Source organism: Triturus cristatus, chromosome 12, assembly GCF_964204655.1.
Source record: "Triturus cristatus chromosome 12, aTriCri1.1, whole genome shotgun sequence".
NCBI lineage: Eukaryota > Metazoa > Chordata > Amphibia > Caudata > Salamandridae > Triturus > Triturus cristatus.
The window spans coordinates 15,065,206-15,087,977 of NC_140595.1; the positions used below are offsets into that span (position 1 = coordinate 15,065,206).

At 46.8% G+C, this 22,772-nt stretch overlaps 1 protein-coding gene and 1 long non-coding RNA gene across 4 annotated transcripts in view; one reads left to right on the plus strand and one right to left on the minus strand.

Moving 5' to 3' along the window:
- Positions 1–1,079: 1,079 nt before the first annotated feature.
- LOC146772198 (uncharacterized) lies at positions 1,080–16,918 on the minus strand. The gene is made up of 7 exons (XR_014972195.1): positions 16,792–16,918; positions 7,869–8,095; positions 5,743–5,988; positions 2,257–2,843; positions 1,920–2,015; positions 1,288–1,390; positions 1,080–1,191 (listed from the first exon to the last, which is right to left on the minus strand). It is a non-coding gene; the product is annotated as an uncharacterized LOC146772198 (long non-coding RNA).
- A 211-nt stretch (positions 16,919–17,129) lies between these two features.
- Positions 17,130–22,772, plus strand: part of SPMAP2 (sperm microtubule associated protein 2) — a 98,266-nt gene continuing 92,623 nt past the window's right edge. For 2 of the 3 annotated variants that reach the window (XM_085638124.1, XM_085638126.1), the window contains exon 1: positions 17,130–17,264. The gene's annotated coding sequence lies outside the window, so the exon portion shown is untranslated. The remainder of the gene's footprint in view (positions 17,265–22,772) is intronic. The other variant, XM_085638125.1, reaches the window with a different exon arrangement.

The window sequence follows — 22,772 nt, forward strand, 5'->3', positions numbered from 1 at the left end:
GACCTAATCGGCCTTTTACCGGAAATAGAAGGGGTTCTAATTCTTTGTACTTCCCAGGTACCTTTTGCCATGTAGATTAAAGCCATTAAAACACATGAATGTAGTAGTATATTCCTAGAACAACACACCAGACGGTGGACTTTCCTCCCTGCACCTCTGTACCAGTTTTCTGTTTGATTAAAGTCCCACGCTACAAGCCCAGACACCAACCGTCTTGTGGTGCCACTGTGTTTCCAGATCCTAAAGATTTGTTCTAAATGGTGTGCGCAGGAATGAAAGAAATGTCTAGGAATTTGCTCTGAGAGTATCTGATATTTCTTTATTGTTCAAAATTTCAACAGTTCATAAACAACAGGGAATTTCAGCCAACGCGTTTCGTTCTCATGGAGAACTTCATCAGGGCTGAAAATATAAACAGAATGCATACATATAAATATGACCATATGTAAGGAAGAATCACAAAAAAACATATATTGACTTAAAACAAATAACAAGACAGAAAAGAGTTAAAGAACATTTAGAAAATTTTGTGTTAGAAATCAATAATATATCCACATACACAAATAACTCATATATATACATATTACAGTCGACAACACATATATAGAGTCCTCAAGTTTGACATCAAGAAACTATCCATACTGACTGTATTAATATAGAGTATACATTGAAATTCCTATTGATCTCTCCTGATCTGAAAGCAAGCAATCCTAACCATCTCATTTAAAAAAATTCTCATAAACTAATATATATCAAAAAGATTTTTTAGATCCTGCTGAACACCAGAAAGGAAAAATAAAAACTATTCACATTGAAAAACAAATCTAAATAATTAATAAGGCAAACAGTCCATTACCAGATATATAGACTGAATGATAAGCATATCATTGGAATTTAACAAAGCAACCTGTGAGCCATGAAAGTTAGTCCAGAAAAAACAAAACTTTACATTAGTTAAAAATCACCGGAGATTCATTGTTTTCAAAAGATTTTTGGGGTCTGAGTTCAAGAAATATATAACTAAATGTATTGGTCGAGACCATTACAGGGAGAATTATATATATTTATAAACTCACCTTATCAAAGAAGGCCCTTCTTGAGGGAGAATGTATATAGGTTATCATCGAGCTTTAAAATTACGGTAATGTTCTAGGACGAACTTGAAATAGCAAGCGAAGGTAGTGTCACAACCTAATAAGAGGCGAAAAATGACATTATGCTAAATCATATGCCTCCACCAAATTCAACAAGGTCGCAAGAGAAAAGCATACGTCTGACATTTCTGACCTGAAAGATATTCCAAACACAATTATACTTCTGAGTTGTTTTCTTTTTACTGAAATTCGAAGTGATAATGTTCCCACGACAACGTTTTTTTTGGGGGGACAATCTATCCAAAAAAGAGAAATATTAGGAAAAAGACACCATGGCCAATTTCAATGTGAAGAAGAAATAGATAAAATGCATTGAAAGGAAGAGTACAAACCAATAAAAAGAATAACTGGAATTACCTATTAAGACCTTATGTGTGGAAATGAACCTTTATTTCAAACAAATCCATGTGATAGCCATAAAATTTAAAAAAGCATCAAATTCAAAGGCCGCCATTTGGCCTAAAAGGGAGAGAAAGGGCATGAATAGTAACAAAAAACTCCTAGCCTCCTGAAACAATCGAGTCTAATTATAATTTAGTGCAAATAATTCCAAACAGTAAGGAATTACATATCAGTCAGAGACATTAAAAATACTTTATGGTCAGAATCCTAGACCAATTATCGTAAGAGGAGAGCTAACCAATTGAATCTAAAATGGCCTACATCACATACCGTACAATATAAAAAGTCCAATGTTTATTAAATCAATATTGCACCGAAAAGGAGAATTATTTATATAAATTACTATAAAACTGAAAAGGTTACCTGCTAACGCTTATCACGTAAGGCAATTCTATCAACCCACTTCAGGAATTAACTCTGAAATATGTGAGGGAACTATCCCAAAGGCCACGATCAGGCCTGCAAAAGGAGAGAGAAAAAACAACAAGATCAGAAATCACCAACCTGAAGTAGGAAATCATTAAAAAAAAGTGTAATCAATCAACGAAAACGCCGTCAATTAAAAAACCACCCCAAAAAATCATCCTCATTTAGATAAGTTCAAACAACACAGTCTAGCGTATTCAAGTTAAAACATAAATAAACATCAGATAGACAAAAAGTAACGCGCACCGTAGCCAGAAAACAAGCCCGTACTCACCAGACAGAAACTCGAGCAGCTTTCAAGATTGCTAACGAGAACAATCTCCCGCGTTCCACTTGAAATACAGAATCCCTTTCCGGATTCTGCGTGACGTTAATCCGTCATAGGGCTGTTGTACGTTCTATACGTGGTCAATACAAACAAATCACAAGACTTATATCAGCAACCATTGGCCACAAGTCATATTCATGTGATTTTAGAAAAGGAATGCCCCTCGCGAAGCACTAGAACGCGTACGTTAAATGGTGCATGTATTTCCTGAAGATAGATAAGCGGAAGTATGTTAGTCCAATCGTACATCGTAGAGACAGGAAACATGTCATGCACGACAATAGAGGGAACTAGAACACGTCCTGTAATTAGAGTTTCTTTTCTCCAATCCGAAAGAGATAGTAAAAATACTCAATCAGAGAAACGGGAGTGAGTTTGTAAAATTAGATTGCATCACAAAAATCGCCAATCAATCAAAGAAAAATGGCCATATTGTCAACCAAGGGAAAACGTGGCAGTCAGTTTTGTATACCGTAATCACTTCATGATATATCTAAAAAACGTCATATAAGCCTCGGGCTATTGATAGTAACCTTCATTATGGAGAGAAAAAAAAAAAGGTATTAGTATTAGTGTACAGTATATCAATTCCTAAGAAAGAAATGCATCTCATCATCCGTATTGTGGCCATATGCAATAGATCTCAATTTGCAAATCCATCTTGCCTCATTCTGTCTTAAGGTCAGTTCTCTTTCCCCACCCCTTTTGTTGAGACATACATGATCAATACCATAAAACCAAAAATTATTGTTGTCACAATGGGCTTTTAGATAATGCTCAGCTAGGGGATATGTCCTGTCCCTATTGAGAATGGCCCTCCTAAGTTCCTGAATTCGGAGTTTAAGTTGTCTCCTGGTGCTACCAACACATATCACATCGCAAGGGCATCCAATAATATATACCACATGAGTGGTATTACAATTAATGAATTGTCTAATTTGATATGAAGGTGAACCGTTGTGGGTAAAGCTTTTGGTTTTATTAGCCCCAAATCTGCAAATATTACAGCAACAACAGGTGTAAAATCCATTTGGTTTATCTGGTAGCCATGTTGTTGGTTTCTGAGTTGTAATATAACTCGGACAAAGTTTATTTTTCAGGGTCACTCCTCTCCTATAGGTAATCGATGGTTTAATACTTATGGCTCCCTGCAAGCTAGGTATTGCCTGCAAAAGGTGCCAATTCCGTCTTAACAGGTTAAAAATGCTACTGCTATGTGTAGTATATTGAGTTATAAACCGTACTTTACCTTTCTGCTCTTTATTCCTTGTTTTATGGGTAATGTCAGATAGAGTCATATCTCGGTTCAAAATAAGAGCCCTCTGTTCTGCTTTCTCCAAAGATTTCTTCGCAAACCCCCTGGTTTCAAAGCGTTTCTTTGCTTCACTAATATTTTTGATGAAGGTCTCATTTTCACTGCAATTACTTCTAATTCTTACTAATTCGCCAAAAGGTATGTTTTGAATAACAGAGCTAGCATGTGCACTGCTGGCATGTAAGACACTATTACATGCAGTGCTTTTGCGATGTAGAGTGCTTTGTATGTTCCCTTCTTTGAGATAAAACCGTAAGTCAAGAAAGTTGATGGCATCATGATTATATTCCATAGTGAACCTAACATTGAAGGGATTATTGTTAAGATGTTCAAAATACCTAATAATAAAGACAATTATGTAGAGAAAGCCAAAAACGTCTTCCTTACTACTAAGCCACAATACACCCTTACAATTGCAATCGGACATGGGTTGCCTATAATACAAAAACTACAATGAAAATTAGGTAAGCGTTCCATAGCCAAAGCACTGAATTACTGATCTTCAGGATAAGATAAAGCTTAAAAAAATAAAAAGACAACAACAATAGCACAGAGATAAAGATGAACGGAGTGATGAGAGGAAACTGGTTTAGTTTCCCAATGCAGGGCTAGAACCCATTAGCTTTAAACTACAGGCTAGTCAGAGCAAACCAACTGCGCCATGGCCACCATGGCCTCCCTGGCTTCCCTTCCAACCCTCTCCTTGAAGACGGTCTTCAGTCCTGCTCTTCTCAGACATATACAGCACAGAGAGAACAAAATAAAGACAACTGCTGACTTTACAAAATCCTATCTACAGATGCAACAGACCCCCTTCTGAGATATCCATCAGATGTCGTACTTGGGCATGGGAGATATGTACCTTCTCTCAGCTGTGATCTACCGCCTGCCATATCTAGCAAACACTTCACAAAGATGTGATCTGCTCAAAGAAGATAGCAGCTTAGTCTGGATGACTTGGAGGGTATCACTCACCATCACACCCCATCCTTTACCTCCTGTTGAGGTGGAGGTCATTCACCCATGATGCAGTAGTATAAGGTTTAAGGTCATTCATCCATGATGCAATCCTTGGGGTATGAGGTCCTTCACCCACAATGTAATACTATAGCCTTAGAGCCCGACCAGCGGGCTCTACCGGCCACTGAAGGCCCGCTCCAGCGTTAAAGGACCGAGCCGAAGGGAGCGGGCCTTTAATGGCCAGTAGAGCCTCTAGGAGGGCTCTAAGGCTATTAGAACATTCTGCCCCAGAGGACTGAATGTTCTAATTGGTCAAAACAAAGGCCTCTCGGGGCCCGAGGGGATTTAAATTCCCTCAGGCCCGAGAGGCTTTTGCTCACAGCAGCAGCTGTGAATGAAAAACAACATTTGAATGTTGTTCTGCCGGCTTCTACCAGCCCGTAGAGGCCTGGAGCACTCTGTTGTGTGCAATGGAGTGCTCAACATTCTAACGTTCTAACATAAGATATGAGGACTTTCACCTATCATGCACTACTGTAAGGTATGTGGTCATTCACCTACAAACCAATCTTGTAAAGTATAAAGTCATACAGCTATGATGCAATACTGTAAGGTAGGAGGCCATTCACCCATGTATGCAATACTGTAAGGTAGGCCATTCACCCATAATGCAGTACCATAAGTTCAAGGCCATTCACCCATGATGCATTACTGTCAGGTAGAATGTCATTTACTCATATTGCAATAGTGTGTGGTATAAAGCTGTACTATAAGACAGACGGTCATTCACCTATGATGCAATACTGTAAGGTATGAGGTCATTTACCCATGATGCAATACTGTAAGGTATGAGGTCATTCACCCATGAGGCAATACTGTAAGGTATGAGGTCATTCATCTATAATGCAATACCATAAGGTAGGAGATCACAGACCTATGATACAATACTGTAAGTTATGTGGTCGTTCACCCATGATGCAATACAATAAGGTAGGAGATCACAGACTGATGATACAATGCTGTAAGTTATGAGGCCATTCACCCATGAAGCAATAATAATAGGTGCCACTGCAGCTGGTTGTTAGAGACCGTACTACATACACTTCACCTAAAGGTGGCAGATTTACTCCATAAAAGAATATTATAGAATCTCCTACCAGGGGTTCTTCATGGTACTGCAGACCTGTGCGATTCTCTTTGTCCTTGCAATGCTTGTTTTGAAACCAAACATGAGTGACGTGGTAGCTGAACTCTAAACACCTCCACCAGCTTCTCTTCATATGCACAATCCAGATGAGGCTCGTTGGCTTTGAATATGTACAAAGCTCGCAGCTATTGCAAAGTTTTGAGCACTGAGGGCTTCTGTACCCCGCTGGACAGAGATGAGGTACGTAAGCGGTACCCTGGGCACAAAAAGGTGAGAAATGACATTACTCCTGTGAAACAAACACAGCTCAGATTGTAATGAGAAGCTATGAACTGTCTGAACATAGAAGAGCCAGAGGAACCACAATGTTCATGACGATAGCCCTATGATTGGGTCTTGTTATCCAGCCCATAGGGCACGCGTCTCCCCAGAAGGGGTGCTACCCATTCCCGGCCAATGGGCTCACAGACAAGATGCTTCTTGGATAGGGATACACGTAAATACAACACAACAACCTATAACTCACTTTTCTTTTAGGTACCGATGCAATACATTATATTTATGTCTTGTGTTTTATTTGTATTCTTCTATAGTGTCGCTGAATCAGAGAAGCGTCAGTGTGCTTTACAGTGCAACCAACTGAGGCGGGACGAGTCCTGATCACACAGTAAAACAGAGGTAACTCAGAACAAGTTAACGTGCATTGGAGATACAGTGAAGCCTTTTAGTACAGAGGGGTTTAGAGAGGAGAAGACGAGAGTGTACAGGGGGGGGGGGGAGGGGGGAGAAAACTGGTCTTGGAGTAACTAAGTGGGAGATGGTGCAGGCTGTAAGGCCAGTGAGCAGAAAAGGGGGAAACACAGGAGTGGAGGGGTGAGAAGTAGATGGAGAAGAGGAGAGAGACACAGACAGAGAGCACAATTAGGCGGTAGAGAGAACGAGAGAGAAGATGAGGGTGGGCAAAGAGGAGGGCGGAGCATTGTGTGGGCGAAAGAATGAGGGGAGAACAGTAGACAACAGGGAAAACGAGGCATCAGAGTGATCTCATGTTCATATGTTTGTGGAATATAAAGCGGTCCTCTTCCCTCTCAGTTCAACTGGGAAGAAGGTTTAGAGAGACGGGGGAGCTCCTGAGCAGGGCTGGGGGGGAGCCCCTGAGGTCTACCTTTGTTAGTCCAATTTCTTCCACTGATGTCAATACATTTTGCAATTGATTTATTAAATGAAAGGTCGGGTCGGGAGTGTTGTCTCTAGGTGACGAGGAGGCATCTATCTGGTGGACCGACCCCCGCACTAGATTTCACTGACACCCTCTTGTCATACTTTTCACACCCAAAGATTAGGACCCGATAACCATACAGTTGTACACACAGCTGTCAGATAGCCTTCCCCTCTGCTATTATCACACCACCGCCTAAGAACCCTCATACCCTTGGTGAAAGGCCCTATGGCCCTGTAGTGGGATCCCCAGTTGTCCCACAGCTGCATCCCCCCTCTTTACTAGGCTAAAAGACCAAGCCCATCGCCCAAATAGAAATGCTCCTTTTTTGGCTACAGCAGTCATCGCCCTGCTTCTGTTAGAGAGCCTGGGAACTGGATTTCGTGCATCCCTCTTTGATCAGATCTGTTTGATGGAGCTATCAGTTTACATTACAATCCATTCTTCACAAAAGCACTTTCCAAATTTAAATTTGAGTCGACAAGTATCTATTACCCCAACAGAAGGGACTGCTTGAGATCTTGCTCCCACATCAGCACTTTGGAGACAGTTTCATGCATGTACAGTTATTGTTTTCCTGTCGTTTGCCCCACAATACATGGCTGGTTTGCAAACTGATGCATTGAAAAGCCCTCCGGAATCAGACACTACCAGATTCTGCAACTTGCACACAAATAAAGTCCCTGTGACTTTGAGGACATTCACAGGCAAAGAAGACTAATTTACCAGAAGGTCCCAAATTGTCTCACAGGGATGCCCCGGTGAATAAATAAACATGCATATAGGCCTGCTATACCACCAAGACGATCTCCAAGTGTGGTCTCTCTACCCAATTAAAGTCTTTATTTCCTTGAGCTGTTGCAAGAACAGAAGATGCCCTCTGCGATAGAGAAATAGCGGGTCCCAGAAGATCATACTTGCATTGTGTTGGGGCTCCTCAGGGTCCTTCGGGGATCTCAGAGATGCATCCACTTTTGCTGCTCTCTCTACAGGCGGCAGGTGTTTCAAGCAGTGCAGATCCACTGGGGACGTTATGATGTGATCTCTATGGAGCATCAAGCGATGACGGTCTGTGCAGTGGAAACAGGCATGATGATGGACTTTCTTCCATGCCCGTAACACCAGCTCCGATGGCCAGAGCTCCCTGGTAGCAGAAAGAGAACAGAGAGAAAAGATTGTGGGTGCAAACCAAGAAGAATCCTCAGTTCCAACCTCTTCTATTCCATATGCCGCAATAATGGAGATCAGTTCATCTGTAAAAATACAGCTTCTAACGTGAATTAGTGTTTTTTATGTATAGCCCTTAATCGTGGCAGTTACCTGAGTCTGAATACTAAAAATCTTTGTCCAGATATTAGAACTCACATCCTCAGAACAAGTGATTTGCTCAATATTGCAGAATATGGTTATGTGACGAGAAGGCAACACTTATAAATCAGTTCTCTTTCTTCTATTTGTTGACAAATGATGGTGACCAAAACACTTTTCCATTCGTCAGGCATTGTGTCATCTGTCTTGTATCTTTACCATCAAGGGAAGGGTATAGGATTCATTTATCGCACTTACACGGGATGGATATTACCCCCTTCACCAAAAACCCTGCAAAGAGTTACGCACTCTCGCACTTCACTGCCACAATGTCTCCATTGCCAGCACGTTACACCAGCCTGGTCATCTCAGGACTTTAAGAGAACTATACAAATATGAAAAACTGACTCTGTGATACAGTGGTTCTTACACCTACAAATGTTTATCAAACTCATCCCCAACAGCCACAAGAACTAAAACTATATTAGCAATAGAAGCCACCAGTCATTGAGTCATGGGATAAGGGCAATGTGTAATATCCAGTAAGGCAGGCATTGCCTACACTTTAATGACTTAATGACTGATTTGCACTTTTATATAGCGCTAACTAGACCCACCAGGGCAGCAGAGCACTTTACAGAGGAAATAACAGGTGAAGATTTATTACAGTAGGACATCAACAAAGAAGAGAGGATAAACCATGACAACAATTGGGCAGTGCAATGGAGGCTCATTTAAGGAATGGAGAATGATAGAGTAGTTCATGTTTAGAAGTCTCCATATGACCAACCTAAAATAGGAATCTTTGCTGAGAAAGGACTGCCCGGGCAGTCTTTAGGTTCAGGAAAGAACTGTCTATGTGTCTCAGCAAGCTCTAAGGTCTCCTTCAAGACAGTTTTTATCCCTTTCACAGAATTGAGAATTCGTTGGGCAAGTAAGACTTTGAGTTCTTTTGTGATCCTCATGAGAGGAATTCATCGTAAGAGCAGGAGAAATGGGTTCCAGGTTTTTGAGGTATTTCTGGAAAAGGATGACTTTAGAGTTCTAGACTTTTTTATTGAAGGGGTTTGTAATCTTAGAGATTGTGTGCTTCGGAGAGCGGGAGCCTCGTGAAGTGACTTGTTTGCACGTCATGTAGGAAGCAGCCTCTTTGTGTACTGCAGTGTGTACTATGCATGCTAATTTAAAGATGCACCTTATCTCGAAGGGGAGCCACTTTAGTGTCATCAGGATGAGGGGGATATGCTGTGATATTCTGGAGCTGGAGACCAGCCTGCCTGCAGAGCTGAGGGCTGCCTTTAGTGTAGCCAGGTGGACTTTGGGAACGGCGGTCAAGAGGAAGTTCCCATAGTTGAGTTTCAAGAGTAGTAGAGGTTGAACTACGGTTTTGAAGTCTTCTGGTGGGACGAGTGGTTTCATTCCACTGAGTAGACTAATTTGGCAGTGTACTCCCTTTGCTAAAGCATTAATGTGGGACTGGGGGTTTATGTTTTTGTCTAGAGTAAGTACTAGAGATCTGGCACATTCTATAATGGATGTTTTGCAGTTCAGCAGGTTAGAGTTATCCAGCTTCCATGCACTGTCTCAGAGTGGCACACCTATAGAAAGACACCAGTTTAATACCAGGTGCCTCTTACTAGTAGCCACTACTTACTTATTCCATGATACTACTACTCCAATATAGGACTTTGGCTCATTGGACTCTAACTTCTACCTATTCTACTAAGTGGATATCAGTGATATCTTTCAGGAACATTTTTCCATTTGCTCTTAGTGTGATGCTTAGAAACTCCTTGGAGTTGCGCCATATTGGACTATTAACCTTGAAATAGTTGCATTTAGGAACGAAACATGTGTCAGCTGTTTCTGTTTATTACATTACTCATTCTTGTTTCAACTTCCAAGAAAAAGAGCCATCTTAGGCTCGAGTAAAGCATTCCTCGATACTGTTTGGACCCCGGTCATACTAGGCATCAACGCCGTACCTGTCACCATGATGGACACTGCTCATCTCAAGGAACTTCTCTAAACTTCAGTACCTGTGATATGAGCCACCGGTCCGGTGGGTCTGGCTAGTTTTTACAATATATGAACTGTATTGTACTTTCATGGTTTGGTCACACTGTATTGTTAAAAGTTCGCTCATCAAAATATACTGTTCTCTAATTATCCCCATTACATTTTTAGGTGACTATTTTTGTACTGTGGGAATTCTTCCAGCACTAGTTATTGTCTTGGTGTGGTATGGTGTAGAAAGCGCAAGCAACTCAGTTTTCTGGAGCATGACATGCAGGCTTGTAGACCATTGAGGGTCATAGCAAGGCGTGCTATGTTCGTCAGCAGATTATTGGGGAGAGGATGGAAGGTTGGGGTACTCCTGATGAAGAGGGGAGGAGTAGAGAGACAGAGAGTTGGCTAGAAGTAAGTGCTATGAGTAATTTGCAAAATGGGACTAAAATGATCTAAGCACTGTTCCGTTGCTCCCCATCCGTTCCTTGAGGGGTTTTAGAAGAGGCACATTGTTAGGAGTGCCAAATGATGCAGAAATTTCAAGATGTAAGAGGAGACAAGATCTGCTGTGGTCAAGGATGCATAGCGCATCATCCACTACGTGTAACCTTAACGCCGAAGTGCTGTAGCCAGCGATGAATCCAGACTGGAGGTCCTTGAGGAGGGTCTTTTCTTTTACTTATTTGTTTAGTTTTTTTACATGTCAAAACATTCGTCCCTCTCCAGAACTTTGTCACAATACTGCTAAGAAGTTTCGCATCGAAGGAGGCTTGATGAGGAAGCTTGTTGCAGTATTGTTACAAAGTTCTGGACATGGACGGATGTTTTGACATGTATGACCTGTATATAGTTCGATCGCTGCAGTTTCTACAAGCAGGATGAATGTGGATTTCTGGTGAATGTGTGTCTTTAGTTGTTTCATGGTTTATTCATAAACATTTTTTGATGAAGTTCAAACTTGACAGTGTCTAGCTGTGACATGAGCATTTGCATCTTTATTTCAGAAAAGCTTAATGCTGTTTACGGGAGTGAATCACATTGCCTGACAAGGTTTGAGCTAATTAGACATCCGTGTTTATGAATAGATGCTCCGTGACGTGTTTCATGCCCTGAAGAAGCGGATTCTATTCTGCAAAACACATGTTGGCAACTTCAGTGTCTGGAAGAGCAAAAGGCTTATGTAGACACTATGTACTTTATGGTTACTTTCATGTTTATATCAACAAAATCTTATAATGTGTAAATATATGTGATAGAAAATATACCTGTGCACATGAACTATTGTTTATTTCTTTAAATACAATCACATATTACAAAAACCAAATCTTGTTGTATTGTGAATTTGTACGTAAATCTTGACTCCTGATACAGTTCCTTACGCCAGCCCAAGATTGACTCAATATGCGTAGAGATCAAGGGAGAAGATAAGAGAGACCAGGAGAGGGGAAAGGTGGGAACAAGTTAGAATGAAGAACAAAGTTTGAGGTTGCATTGGTCTTTCCCGTAACACTAGTATTGCACCAGATGGAATGACTGCGCTTCATGTGTAGCTACTTGTGAGGTAGGGAGGGAAGAGGCAGGTGGAAAATAAAGACAGAAAGAGGTTGAGGTTGAGGCAGAGTTTGAGGAGTGACTGTGAGAAGACATGATTTATTGGAGAATAAATGGTACAATGTTGGAGAGAAACTGAGGAAGACAAGAGGGAGTCGGACAAGAAGGGAACTCTTTGGGACATTCATCTCCATGGACACAGGGCCTATGGACAGCTCTTTCGGGCAGCCTCTCCTCAAAGGATACATATATCAGAGGTCACCATCTGAATATGGAGGCAGAGGACAAAGACAAGAAGAGTTCGGTGTCTACCTAATTCTCCAGCTGCTGAGGTATCTGTGTTCAGCTATGACCCCACCACAAGTGTGGAGTGTTAGTCCCTACATCTTGCCAGGTCTGGTGGTGAATGGATGGGGTTTACAATTCTCAAACCATCAGAGGATGTCCAGTTGACAGCTCTGATGATGCCCAAGTTCACCAGTTTCTTGCACACGCTAGCATTGAGCCACCTCAGAGCACTACAGGAATGGAAGGTAGGGGGCATGAAGAGTAGGGAGAGGACAGGATGTAATTGTTTGTCTCAAACAGAACTAATGTTATCAACCTAGAAGAAAAGACAGGCTGAGTTTGGAGCTATGAACTTAAATTCTTATAGAGGTCTATGTAGTAGGAGTGCTATTCCCTGTGAGGTCCTCTCAATCAATACAGGAGAAAGTGAAGCAAAGATAGGACTTCACTCCTTACATTACCTCCCCTGCATCCTACTCATCAATAACCCTGAAAATTGGGCATATGACAAGAGCTTCCTCTTGACTTCTCCATACTCTCCTGTTGTCAGAAAATATTGCAAACAAGTATATGAACAGGACATTAATGTGCATCAAAGGCGGCACTTACTGTGCCTACCAAAAAGTGGCATATGCATGTAATGTTCAGAACTTCCTTGCTAAAACACTTATCCAGGTTATAAAAACGATTACAGAACATTAAAGCACGTGTGAAATGCTTTTTGAAGACCACAGGCCAGAGGCTGAAGTCAATCAGAATGTGCGCCACATACAAAGCACCACTAGAATAGCTGCCTAAAATGCAGCCATCACAATATGCGCCAGAGGCCCCACCCAACAACATGCACCAGAGACCCCACCCAACAAAATATGCAGCAGAGGCCCCACCCAACAAAATATGCACCAGAGGCCCCACCCAACAACATATGCACCAGAGACCCCACCCAACAGCATAAGCACCAGAGGCCCCACCCAACAACATATCCACCAGAGGCCCCACCCAACAACATATGCACCAGAGACCCCACCCAACAAAATATGCAGCAGAGGCCCCACCCAACAAAATATGCATCAGAGGTCCCACCCAACAATATATGCATGAGAGGCCCCACCCAACAACATATGCACGAGAGGCCCCACCCAACAACATATGCACGAGGCCCCACCCAACAACATATACACGAGAGGCCCCACCCAACAACATATGCACCAGAGGCCCCACCCAACAACATATGCACCAGGGGCCCCACCCAACAAAGCACCAGAGGCCCCACCCATTAAAATATGCACCAGAGGCCCCACACAACAACATATTCACCAGGGGCCCCACCCAACAACATATACACAAGAGGCCCCACCCAGCAACATATGCACGAGGCCCCACCCAACAACATATACACGAGAGGCCCCACCCAACAACATATGCACCAGAGGCCCCACCCAACAACATATGCACCAGGGGCCCCACCCAACAAAGCACCCGAGGCCCCACCCATTAAAATATGCACCAGAGGCCCCACACAACAACATATTCACCAGGGGCCCCACCCAACAACATATGCACCAGGGGCCCCAGCCAACAAGGCACCAGAGGCCCCACCCAACAGAATATGCACCAGAGGCCCCACCCAACAACATATGCACCAGGGACCCCACCCAACAACATGCACCAGAGGCCCCACCCAACAACATGCACCATTACCCCACCCAACAACATATGCACCAGAGGCCCCACCCAACAACATAAGCACCAGAGGCCCCACCAAATAACATATGCACCAAAGACCCCACCCAACAAAATATGTACCAGTGGCCCCACCCAACAAAATATGCACCAGAGGCCCCACCCAACAAAATATGCACCAGAGGCCCCACCCAACAACATATGCACCAGGGGCCCCACCCAACAACATATGCACGAGAGGCCCCACCCAACAACATATGCACGAGAGGCCCCACCCAACAACATATGCACCAGGGGCCCCATCCAACAACATATGCATGAGAGGCCCCACCCAACAACATATGCACCAGAGACCCCACCCAACAACATAAGCACGAGAGGCCCCACCCAACAACATATGCACCAGAAGCCCCACCAAACAGCATATGCACCAGAGGCCCCACCCAGCAACATATGCACCAGAGGCCCCACCCAACAACTTATGCCCCAGAGACTGCATTATTATATATGCTGGAAAGGTTAACGTGCCAAAGGATATTGCCTTTCAAAATATGTGCCAGAAACATACCACCATTAAAATATGAGCGCCTTGAAATATATCCGTTCAGGGCGTGATCCGAGAAGAACCTCTGTTTTACTGGACTTTACACTGCTCCATCAATAATGGCAATTTGTGTCACATGTAGAGGACACATGAGAACGGATCCGCCTAATGGTTTACTACCGGCATCATAAAAGGACCGTGGGGGGTGGGTATGAATCCTTCTAAGCTCATGTTTAGAAACTATCACTTTTATTAAATAACACTGAATGCAGTTTTACAATCTAATGTTGTAAAGTGAAACGTTTTGCATATTTTTGAATTTTGAATAGTCCCTATCACACTCGACATTTGTAGCACAATGTACATGCTAAATAAGTTGTTGACGCGGCTCCTGCTGAGGCTCCTAGAGCCAAGCCGGGCCCTTGGGTCAGCTCAATGCTTCACTCAAGGAAGGCAAGAATCCAGTCACCAGATCCTGGATACTTGTATGTACACCAGGCAGGAATAGCCACCCAAAAGGTGCAAGTTCTTCGATTATACCAGGGTCATGAAAATGATGTAATGGTGGAGGGGAACTTAGTGAGTGTATGTGGGCAAGACTGTCTTATCCTGCCAGTCTTCCGAGGTAGATAAAAGAGAACCATTAACGTGAGCAGCAGTGACGCTTACCATTTAGAGCGCTTAGAAGCTGCAGTAGTGCGGCTCCTTTGCTAGTGCGTGGGGGCAGACCACACTGACATTTCTATCTCTGGGCCTTCACAGCGCTTCATGGCTCAAAAGCTTAAAAAGGCCGCAAATCTTTAGATTTGTGATGTATTACATTGAAATTCACGCGCCAACATATTCATCACAGGGCTGAGCTTTGCGTCGCTGCTTTGGGTGGGAGCGATGGCTCTTTCTACATCAAAGGTTAACTCTCGTTTAAATGCCGATATTGTAATCTTGCCGAGGCCACAGCCTACCACTGAACGTAGCAACAGTATCTGTATTAGGTTCTGTATTAGGTTCCAAGCTCTTTCATGTGTTACTTTCCTTAATTGTTTACATTATCCTAACTGAGTTTGAAACTGTGCAGTTCGATGTCTCGCTGTGACTGTGTGCATCATTATATATGTTTGCTCATCACTGGCTTGATTACCTCTGGAGTACATGGCATATTACAGCTGTTGCTGGGTGCAACCTAGCTAGTCCTAACAGTAACACACCACGTATGACACATTCTGGCAACGCTTTGGGACATGCTGGCTAAACGCCAGTGCTTAATTTGAGCCAGTGGTTTCCGTCCGGTGCTGAGCACCGGCACTTAATCATCAACACCAATGCTTTAATTCATTTAAGGGGAGATTAAGTGATTTGCCCAGAATCATAAGATGTTGAGCTGAGACGGAGACTGGAGCCTGGCTACCCAGCTCTGAAGTCAGCAGCTCTGGACATTACGGCACATCCTCTGCCCCCTTCCATGGTTAGCAGTTGGTTCTGTTTTAGGCGGCACAAACAGGAGAAATGGGCTGGTGCAAGCTGACTCCTGACGAGAGCCCCGGCCCTTATTTTTTTTTACAAATTAACCACTGTATAAGAATCATCTTTCAGTGTTGTTCAGCAGAAAGAGCAGGGAGAGGGTGGCTGTGGCTGTGGGCCAGAAGTGAAAAGGCCACTTGACCTTTGATCCCACCTTATAAAGGTGACCTGGGCTTAGACGTGGCCCATCCTTGAATTACTGACTCCCTTCATGACACGCTTCTGGCTGCCCCTTGCATAAGGAGAGTGAGAATATTTGACATACAATACGCCTACTATTTGATGACGAATGGACAACAATCATGATTTAGGCAGGTGATTCACAATTTTCTCACACTTCAATTTTGTTTTAGAATCTAATGCAAGTCCATTGGGAACTTCAGTTCCCACTTTTCCTGTAGAGGTTTCCACGTTAGGTGTTCAGAGATATTGACAGGTGAATGAAGGCAGGCCTAACACCAAGCATCGTGAATAAAGAGAGGAGGCCGTGTAATAAGTATCCAGTCCTTGGTTTGGTCGTCTTTTTATCATTTATCCACATTGTCCACACTTTTGCCTACACAAGAATCACCCTTTGTGCTGGTGGCGCTAGGGCGTTTTCAGGGCGTGAGGTTCTAGCACATATTTGTGAAACTTAGGTTTTGTTAACTATTGCAATGGGGTCTGCTGGTGTCATAGTCATAATTGGTCAGGCTGTCATATTATGTGAATGTTATACAGCTGAAACACATTTAACAATTACTTTCCTTCAAAAAAGGTTGAGTGTATGCCCTAAGCAGTGAAGAGAAGGGTGCAGTTCCCTAAAATACAGACAAAAGGGTTCGACAGGGGTGGAAAATACAGGGCGGAATAAATTCATAATTCAAAATTGTGCAATGGCCTCTGAATTTCGGGGAATTAATGCTTTGCAAGGTAAAAACGAACGAGGACATACTCACCCTCATGCTACCTCGATACAACGCGGCACTGTGAAGAAGCGGGGTGCATTCTGAGGGGGGGGCCCGGGTGCACCTGCACAGGGCCCCTCACGGTCGATACTCGTTCCAACGGTCGCAATTGGACGGCCCTTTTCAACCCTTGTGCGCGACTTTGCTTCTGATTGGACGGTTTCGGGTCTCTGTCGCGCGCTCTCTCTTCTGATTGGTTGCTTTCCCGGCTCCTAACATTGCTGTTGTGCAGCACGTGCTCCAGGTGCTTCTGGTTTTAGGCTTTCCCGCTCTTTTGAAACGCCGCCATCTTGAAGCCGCACAGGCTGTCACGTGATGTGATCGAAGCCCTGGAACAGCCAGTGTGACGTCAGGCGGTTGCCCTGGTGACCGCCTGGCGTCCAGCGTCGCCTGGTAACGGCGCAGCCAGACGGGGCTCTGCGGTCAACAGCGGCGGAGGAGCGAAGGGGACCGGGCGGAGGGAGGTATGGAGGGACCAAGAAATTGGAATGTGGGTGTGGAGGGAGGCACCTGAAGTGTTTACATGTGAGGTGTGTGCCCTGTCCGGTGACAGGAGAGCATGGCATGAGAAGGGAGGGCAGCCTTGGCCTGGAGAGAGAGAGAGGGAAGGAGGGCATGGGGAGGAAGGGAGAGGAAGGGGGGCCTGAGGAGAGAGAGGGGAGAGAGGGAAGGAGGGCATGGGGATAGAGAAGGAAGAGGGAATGAGGGCATGGGGAGAGGAGGGGGGCCTGGGGAGAGAGAGTGGAGAGAGGGAAGGAGAGCATGAGGATGGAGGGAGAGGAGGGGGGCCTGGGGGAAGAGAGGGAAAGAGGGCATGAGGAGGGAGGGAGAGGAGGGGGGCCTGGGGAGAGAGAGGGAAGGAGGGCATGAGGAGGGAGGGAGAGGAGGGGGGCCTGGGGAGAGAGAGGGGAGAGAGGGAAGGAGGGCAGCCCGGGCCTGGGCAGAGAGAGGGAAGGAGGGCATGAGGAGGGAGGGAGGGAGAGGATGGCAGCCTGGGACTAGGGAGAGAGAGGGAAGGAGAGCATGAGGAGGGAGAGGAGGGCAGGCTGAGCTTAGGGGGAGAGAGAGGGCTGAGAGGGAAAGAGGGCACGAGGAGGGGAGGAGGGCAGTCTGGGTCTGGGGGAGAGAGGGAAGAAGGGCATGAGAAGGGAGGGAGAGGAGGGTAACCTGGGCCTAAGGGGAAGAGAGGGCTGAGAGGGAAGGAGGGGGAGGAGGGCAGCCTGGGCCTGGGGAGCGAGAAGGAAGGAGGGCATGTGGAGGGAGGGAGAGGAAGGGGGGCTGGGGAGAGAGAGGGCAGAGAGAAGGAAGGGGGGCATGAGGAGGATGGAGGGAGAGGAGGGAGACCTAGGGAGAGAGGGTGGGTACATACTGTGGAAGGGAGAGGGAGGGGGGAGATAGACGACAGAGAGAGGGAAAGAGGGCATGAGGAGGGAGGGAAGGAGGGTAGCCTGGGCCTAGGGAGAGATAGGGCAGATAGAGAAGGAGGGCATGAGGAGGGAGGGAGAGGAGGGCAGCCTGGGCCTGGGGAGAGAGGGAAGAATTGCATGAAGGGGGGAGGAGAGGAGGGCAGCCTGGGCCTGGGAAAAGAGGGCAGAGAGAGGATGGGTGCATACTGTCAGAGGAAAGGAGGGCATGAATGGGGAGGGAGAGGTGTGCAGCCTGGACCTGGGGAGAGAGGGCAGAGAGAGGATGGGTGCACACTGTGGGAGGGAAGGAGTTACCTTCTGTGACTCCATGATGTGAGAGGTGTGATCTGTCCAGTCACACTGGAGAGGAGGGAGTGGAGGGGTGGCTGAGAGACGGAGGAAGGGAGAGACGAGCAGGGCAAGAAGGGGGGTGTGCAGAAGCGAGGGTAGAAGGGAGTGCGGAGCAAGAAGATGAGTGGGCACAGGGGATTACAGAATTGAGGAAGAGGGCCATGCAGGTGAAGGGTGGGATATGAAGAGGCAGAAGTAAAGGAAGGGAGGGAGAGGAGAGGGAGGGAGCAATGAAGGAAGAGGTGGCAGGGTGAAGAAGGGCTGGGGGAGTGTATGTGAGATAAAAAGAGGTGAACATGAAATGGAAGGAAGGGGTTACAGCAAAGGGAGATGAAGGGAGCAGGGTAAGAAGGGCAAGGGAGGGCTAAAAACGAGGGAGCGGGGAGCAGAAGAAGGCCAGCACAAATCAACAAGCATTTGCAATGCAATAGGTCTCGCTTTCACACGATTTTGAGCTATTGGCATAGTAAATGCCAATGCCTTCTATTTATGTTTTGGGTTTTAAAGAACAAGTTACTTACCTTCGGTAACGATGTATCTGTAAGAAACATTAGTTAGTTAGATTCCTCACCTTAGAATATCCCCAGGCGTCAGGCTGGATCCGGAAAGATTTTTGTAGCAATACCCCTTGCGCGTCGGTAGGCGTCGTCTGCGGCTCCGGGTCCGTCGTTGGCGTCGTGCGCCGGAATGACATCGTCGGAGTACTTAGACGCCGCCCTCGTGCGCTGACGTCAGTTCTTATACATAGCTTTCCGCGCCAGAGACGCTGAGCCATGCAAGAGACCGACACTGGTGCCAAAAAATCTAGGGCCCTGAAAGGGAGAACCTTAACCCTAGATGTCAGTTCGCAGAACGGGGAGGAGGGGTGGGTCGGTGAGGAATCTAACTAACTAATGTTTCATACAGATACATCGTTACCGAAGGTAAGTAACTTGTTCATCTGAAAGAAACACGTTAGTTAGATTCCTCACCTTAGAATAGATACCCCAGCAATACCAACCCCGGAGGTGAGCCTGTGAACCAAGATCACACCAGAAAGTCCTGGAGAACAGAACGGCCAAAGTGGCCATCTCTTCGGACTTGGCTGTCCAGGCAATCGTGCTTGGCGAACGTGTGCAGTGAAGCCCATGTCGCCGCCTGACAGATGTCCTGCAAGGGGACTCCCTGTCCCAGGGCAGTTGTCGCCGCTGTGGCCCGGGTGGAATGGGCTCTCAGCCCAACAGGAGGGACCTTTTTCGCCAAGGAATAGCAGAGTTTAATACACAACTCAACCCATCGCGAGATGGTCCGCTTGTGCACAGCTTTACCCTTCTTAGCACCTACATAACCAACAAAAAGTTAGTCGTCCACCCGGAACTGTTTTGTGCGGTCCAAATAAAAGGACAGCACACGTTTTGGGTCCAGACGGTGGAGCCTCTCTTCATCTTTTGAAGGATGCGGAGGCGGAAAGAAGGTGGGCAGCGTGACAGATTGCCCGATGTGAAAGGGAGTCATGACTTTAGGAAGAAAAGAAGGATGTGTCCGGAGGACAACCTTATCCGGATGAACCGAAAGGAAGGGAGGCTTAGCTGACAGAGCCTGGAGCTCACTCACCCGCCTAGCGGAGGTGATAGCCACCAGGAAGGCAGTTTTCAGAGTCAGTAGACAAATGGGACAGTTGTGAAGGGGCTCAAAGGGAGCGCACATCAGAAAAGTGAGAACAAGGTTCAAGTCCCACTGAGGCATTACGAACGGAACAGGAGGGAACATATGAGTAATGCCCTTGAGAAAACGTGAAACAACAGGGGACTTGAAAAGAGAAGGCTGATCAGGAAGCCTTAAGAAAGCAGAGAGTGCAGCAAGATAACCCTTCAAGGTGCCCAGAGCAGAGCCCTTCTGGGCCAAAGAAAGAAGAAGGAGAACATCAGATAGAGGGGCAGAAAGGGGATCCACAGCTTTTGCTGTGCACCCTGCCACAAATTTGTTCCACCGGCAGGCGTATACCGTCTTTGTGGAGGGACGCCTGGCTGCCAGAATGACATCACAGACTGCAGAAGGCAAGTCAAATGGCATCAACTCTCGTCGCTCAATCTCCACGCATGGAGGTGGAGGCTGGACAGGTTCGGGTGGAGGACCGTCCCCTGTTGCTACGACAGAAGGTCCTCCTGAAGAGGCAGTCGTATCGGGGGATCGATGGACATACTGAGTAGCTCGGGATACCAGTACCTTCGTGCCCAATCCGGAGCCACCAAGATGACTTGGGCCCGGTCGCGCCTGATCTTCTTCAGCACTCTGGGCAGAAGTGGTATAGGCGGAAAGGCGTACAACAGACCGCAACTCCACTCGCGACGAAAAGCGTCTCCGAGCGAGTGCCGCCTTGGAAATTCCAACGCGCAGAACTGCTGACGTTGCGCGTTCTCTTCGGTGGCGAATAGATCTAACCAAGGCTCTCCCCACTGCAGAAAGATACCTTGCGCCACGTCCGAGTTCAGACGCCATTCGTGATCCATCATACACCGGCGGCTGAGTTTGTCTGCTCTGGCGTTCAGAAAGCCCGCCAGATGTTGAACCACCAGGGTGATGCCCTGATGTTCCAGCCATGTCCAGAGGCGCAGAGCCTCCTGACAAAGGGTCCACGACCCCACCCCGCCCTGTTTGTTGCAATACCACATGGCGGTTGTGTTGTCCGTGAACACCTGCACAACACTTCCCCGGATCGCCCTCAGCTCCAATAGGTTGATATGGAGCCGAGTCTCCACCGGAGACCAGAGTCCTCTGATCTCCGTCTCTCCCATATGGCCCCCCATCCCAGGAGGGACGCATCCGACACTACGACATGCTCCGGTTGGGGTAGGGATCTGCCGCTGACCCAATCGCGATTTGTGAGCCACCACTGCAGCTGGTTCGCAGTGCCCTCCGAGATCAAGACATGGTCGGACAGGTTGCCTCGATGCTGGGCCCACTGAAACTTCAGGTCCCACTGCAGAGCCCGCATCCGCCACCTGGCGTGAGGTACCAACAAGATGCAGGAGGCCATCAGCCCCAGAAGCTGCAGCACCAACCTGACAGAAACCCAGGACAGAGGCCGGAAGATGGAAATCAGGGCCTGAATGTCCCGGACCCGCTGTTCCGGCAGATAGACCCGGAACTGCGCCGAATCGAGAACCGCCCCAATGAAAAGGAGCTTCTGGGAGGGACTCAGGTGCGACTTCGGCACATTGATGGAGAACCCCAGTGAGTGCAGGAGGTCGGCCGTAGTCTGGAGGTGGGAGACGACTTGCTGGGGCGAGCCCGCCTTCAACAGCCAGTCGTCGAGATAGGGGAAGACTGGAACCCCTGATCGGCGCAGATGAGCTGCGACCACCGCCATCACTTTCGTGAACACCCATGGGGCACTCGTGAGGCCGAAGGGGAGCACGGTGAACTGAAAGTGCTCCTGACCCACCGTGAACCGCAGGTAACGCCGGTGGGCCGGCAGGACGGGGAGGTGGAAATAAGCGTTCTGCAAGTCCAACACTACCATCCAGTCTCCAGGGTCTAGGGCAGCCAGAACCTGAGCTAAAGTGAGCATCTTGAACCGGTCCTTCCGGAGGAAGGAGTTCACGCTCCTGAGGTCCAAGATCGGGCGTAGGCCCCCTTTGCCCTTCTTGGGAACCAGTGGGAATAACAACCACGACCTACTTCTGGACCAGGAACGCGCTCGACAGCCTCTTTGGCCAAGAGGGCCGAAACTTCCTCTCGTAGAAGATGCAAATGATCCCCCGACATACGGTGGTTCAGCGGCGGCATGGCTGGAGGGGTCATCTTGAAGGGGAGGGAGTAGCCCCTTCGGACGATTTGCAGCACCCACCTGTCCGACGTGATGGAGCGCCAGTGGAGCAGGTGATGGTGAACTCTGCCGCCCACTGGCATTGAATGGGCCTGAAAGCTCGGACTAGGAGGGCTTTGAGGCGGATGCTGCCGGGGTGGATGTGGACTGACCGGCACGTTGACCTCCAGTACCGCCTCTGCGGAATCCACGTGAGGAGGCGCCCCTTCCTTGGCCACGAAAGGGACGAAAGGCGGAAGTTTGCAGCCGTGGGGCCGAAAGACCCAAGGACTTGGCCGTGGCCCGGGAGTCCTTCAACCGAGCCAGCGCACTGTCCGCCTTCTCACCAAAAAGGCGAGTGCCATCAAAGGACATGTCCATGAGGGAACTCTGGACATCCCCTGAAAATGACGTGGACCTCAGCCAGG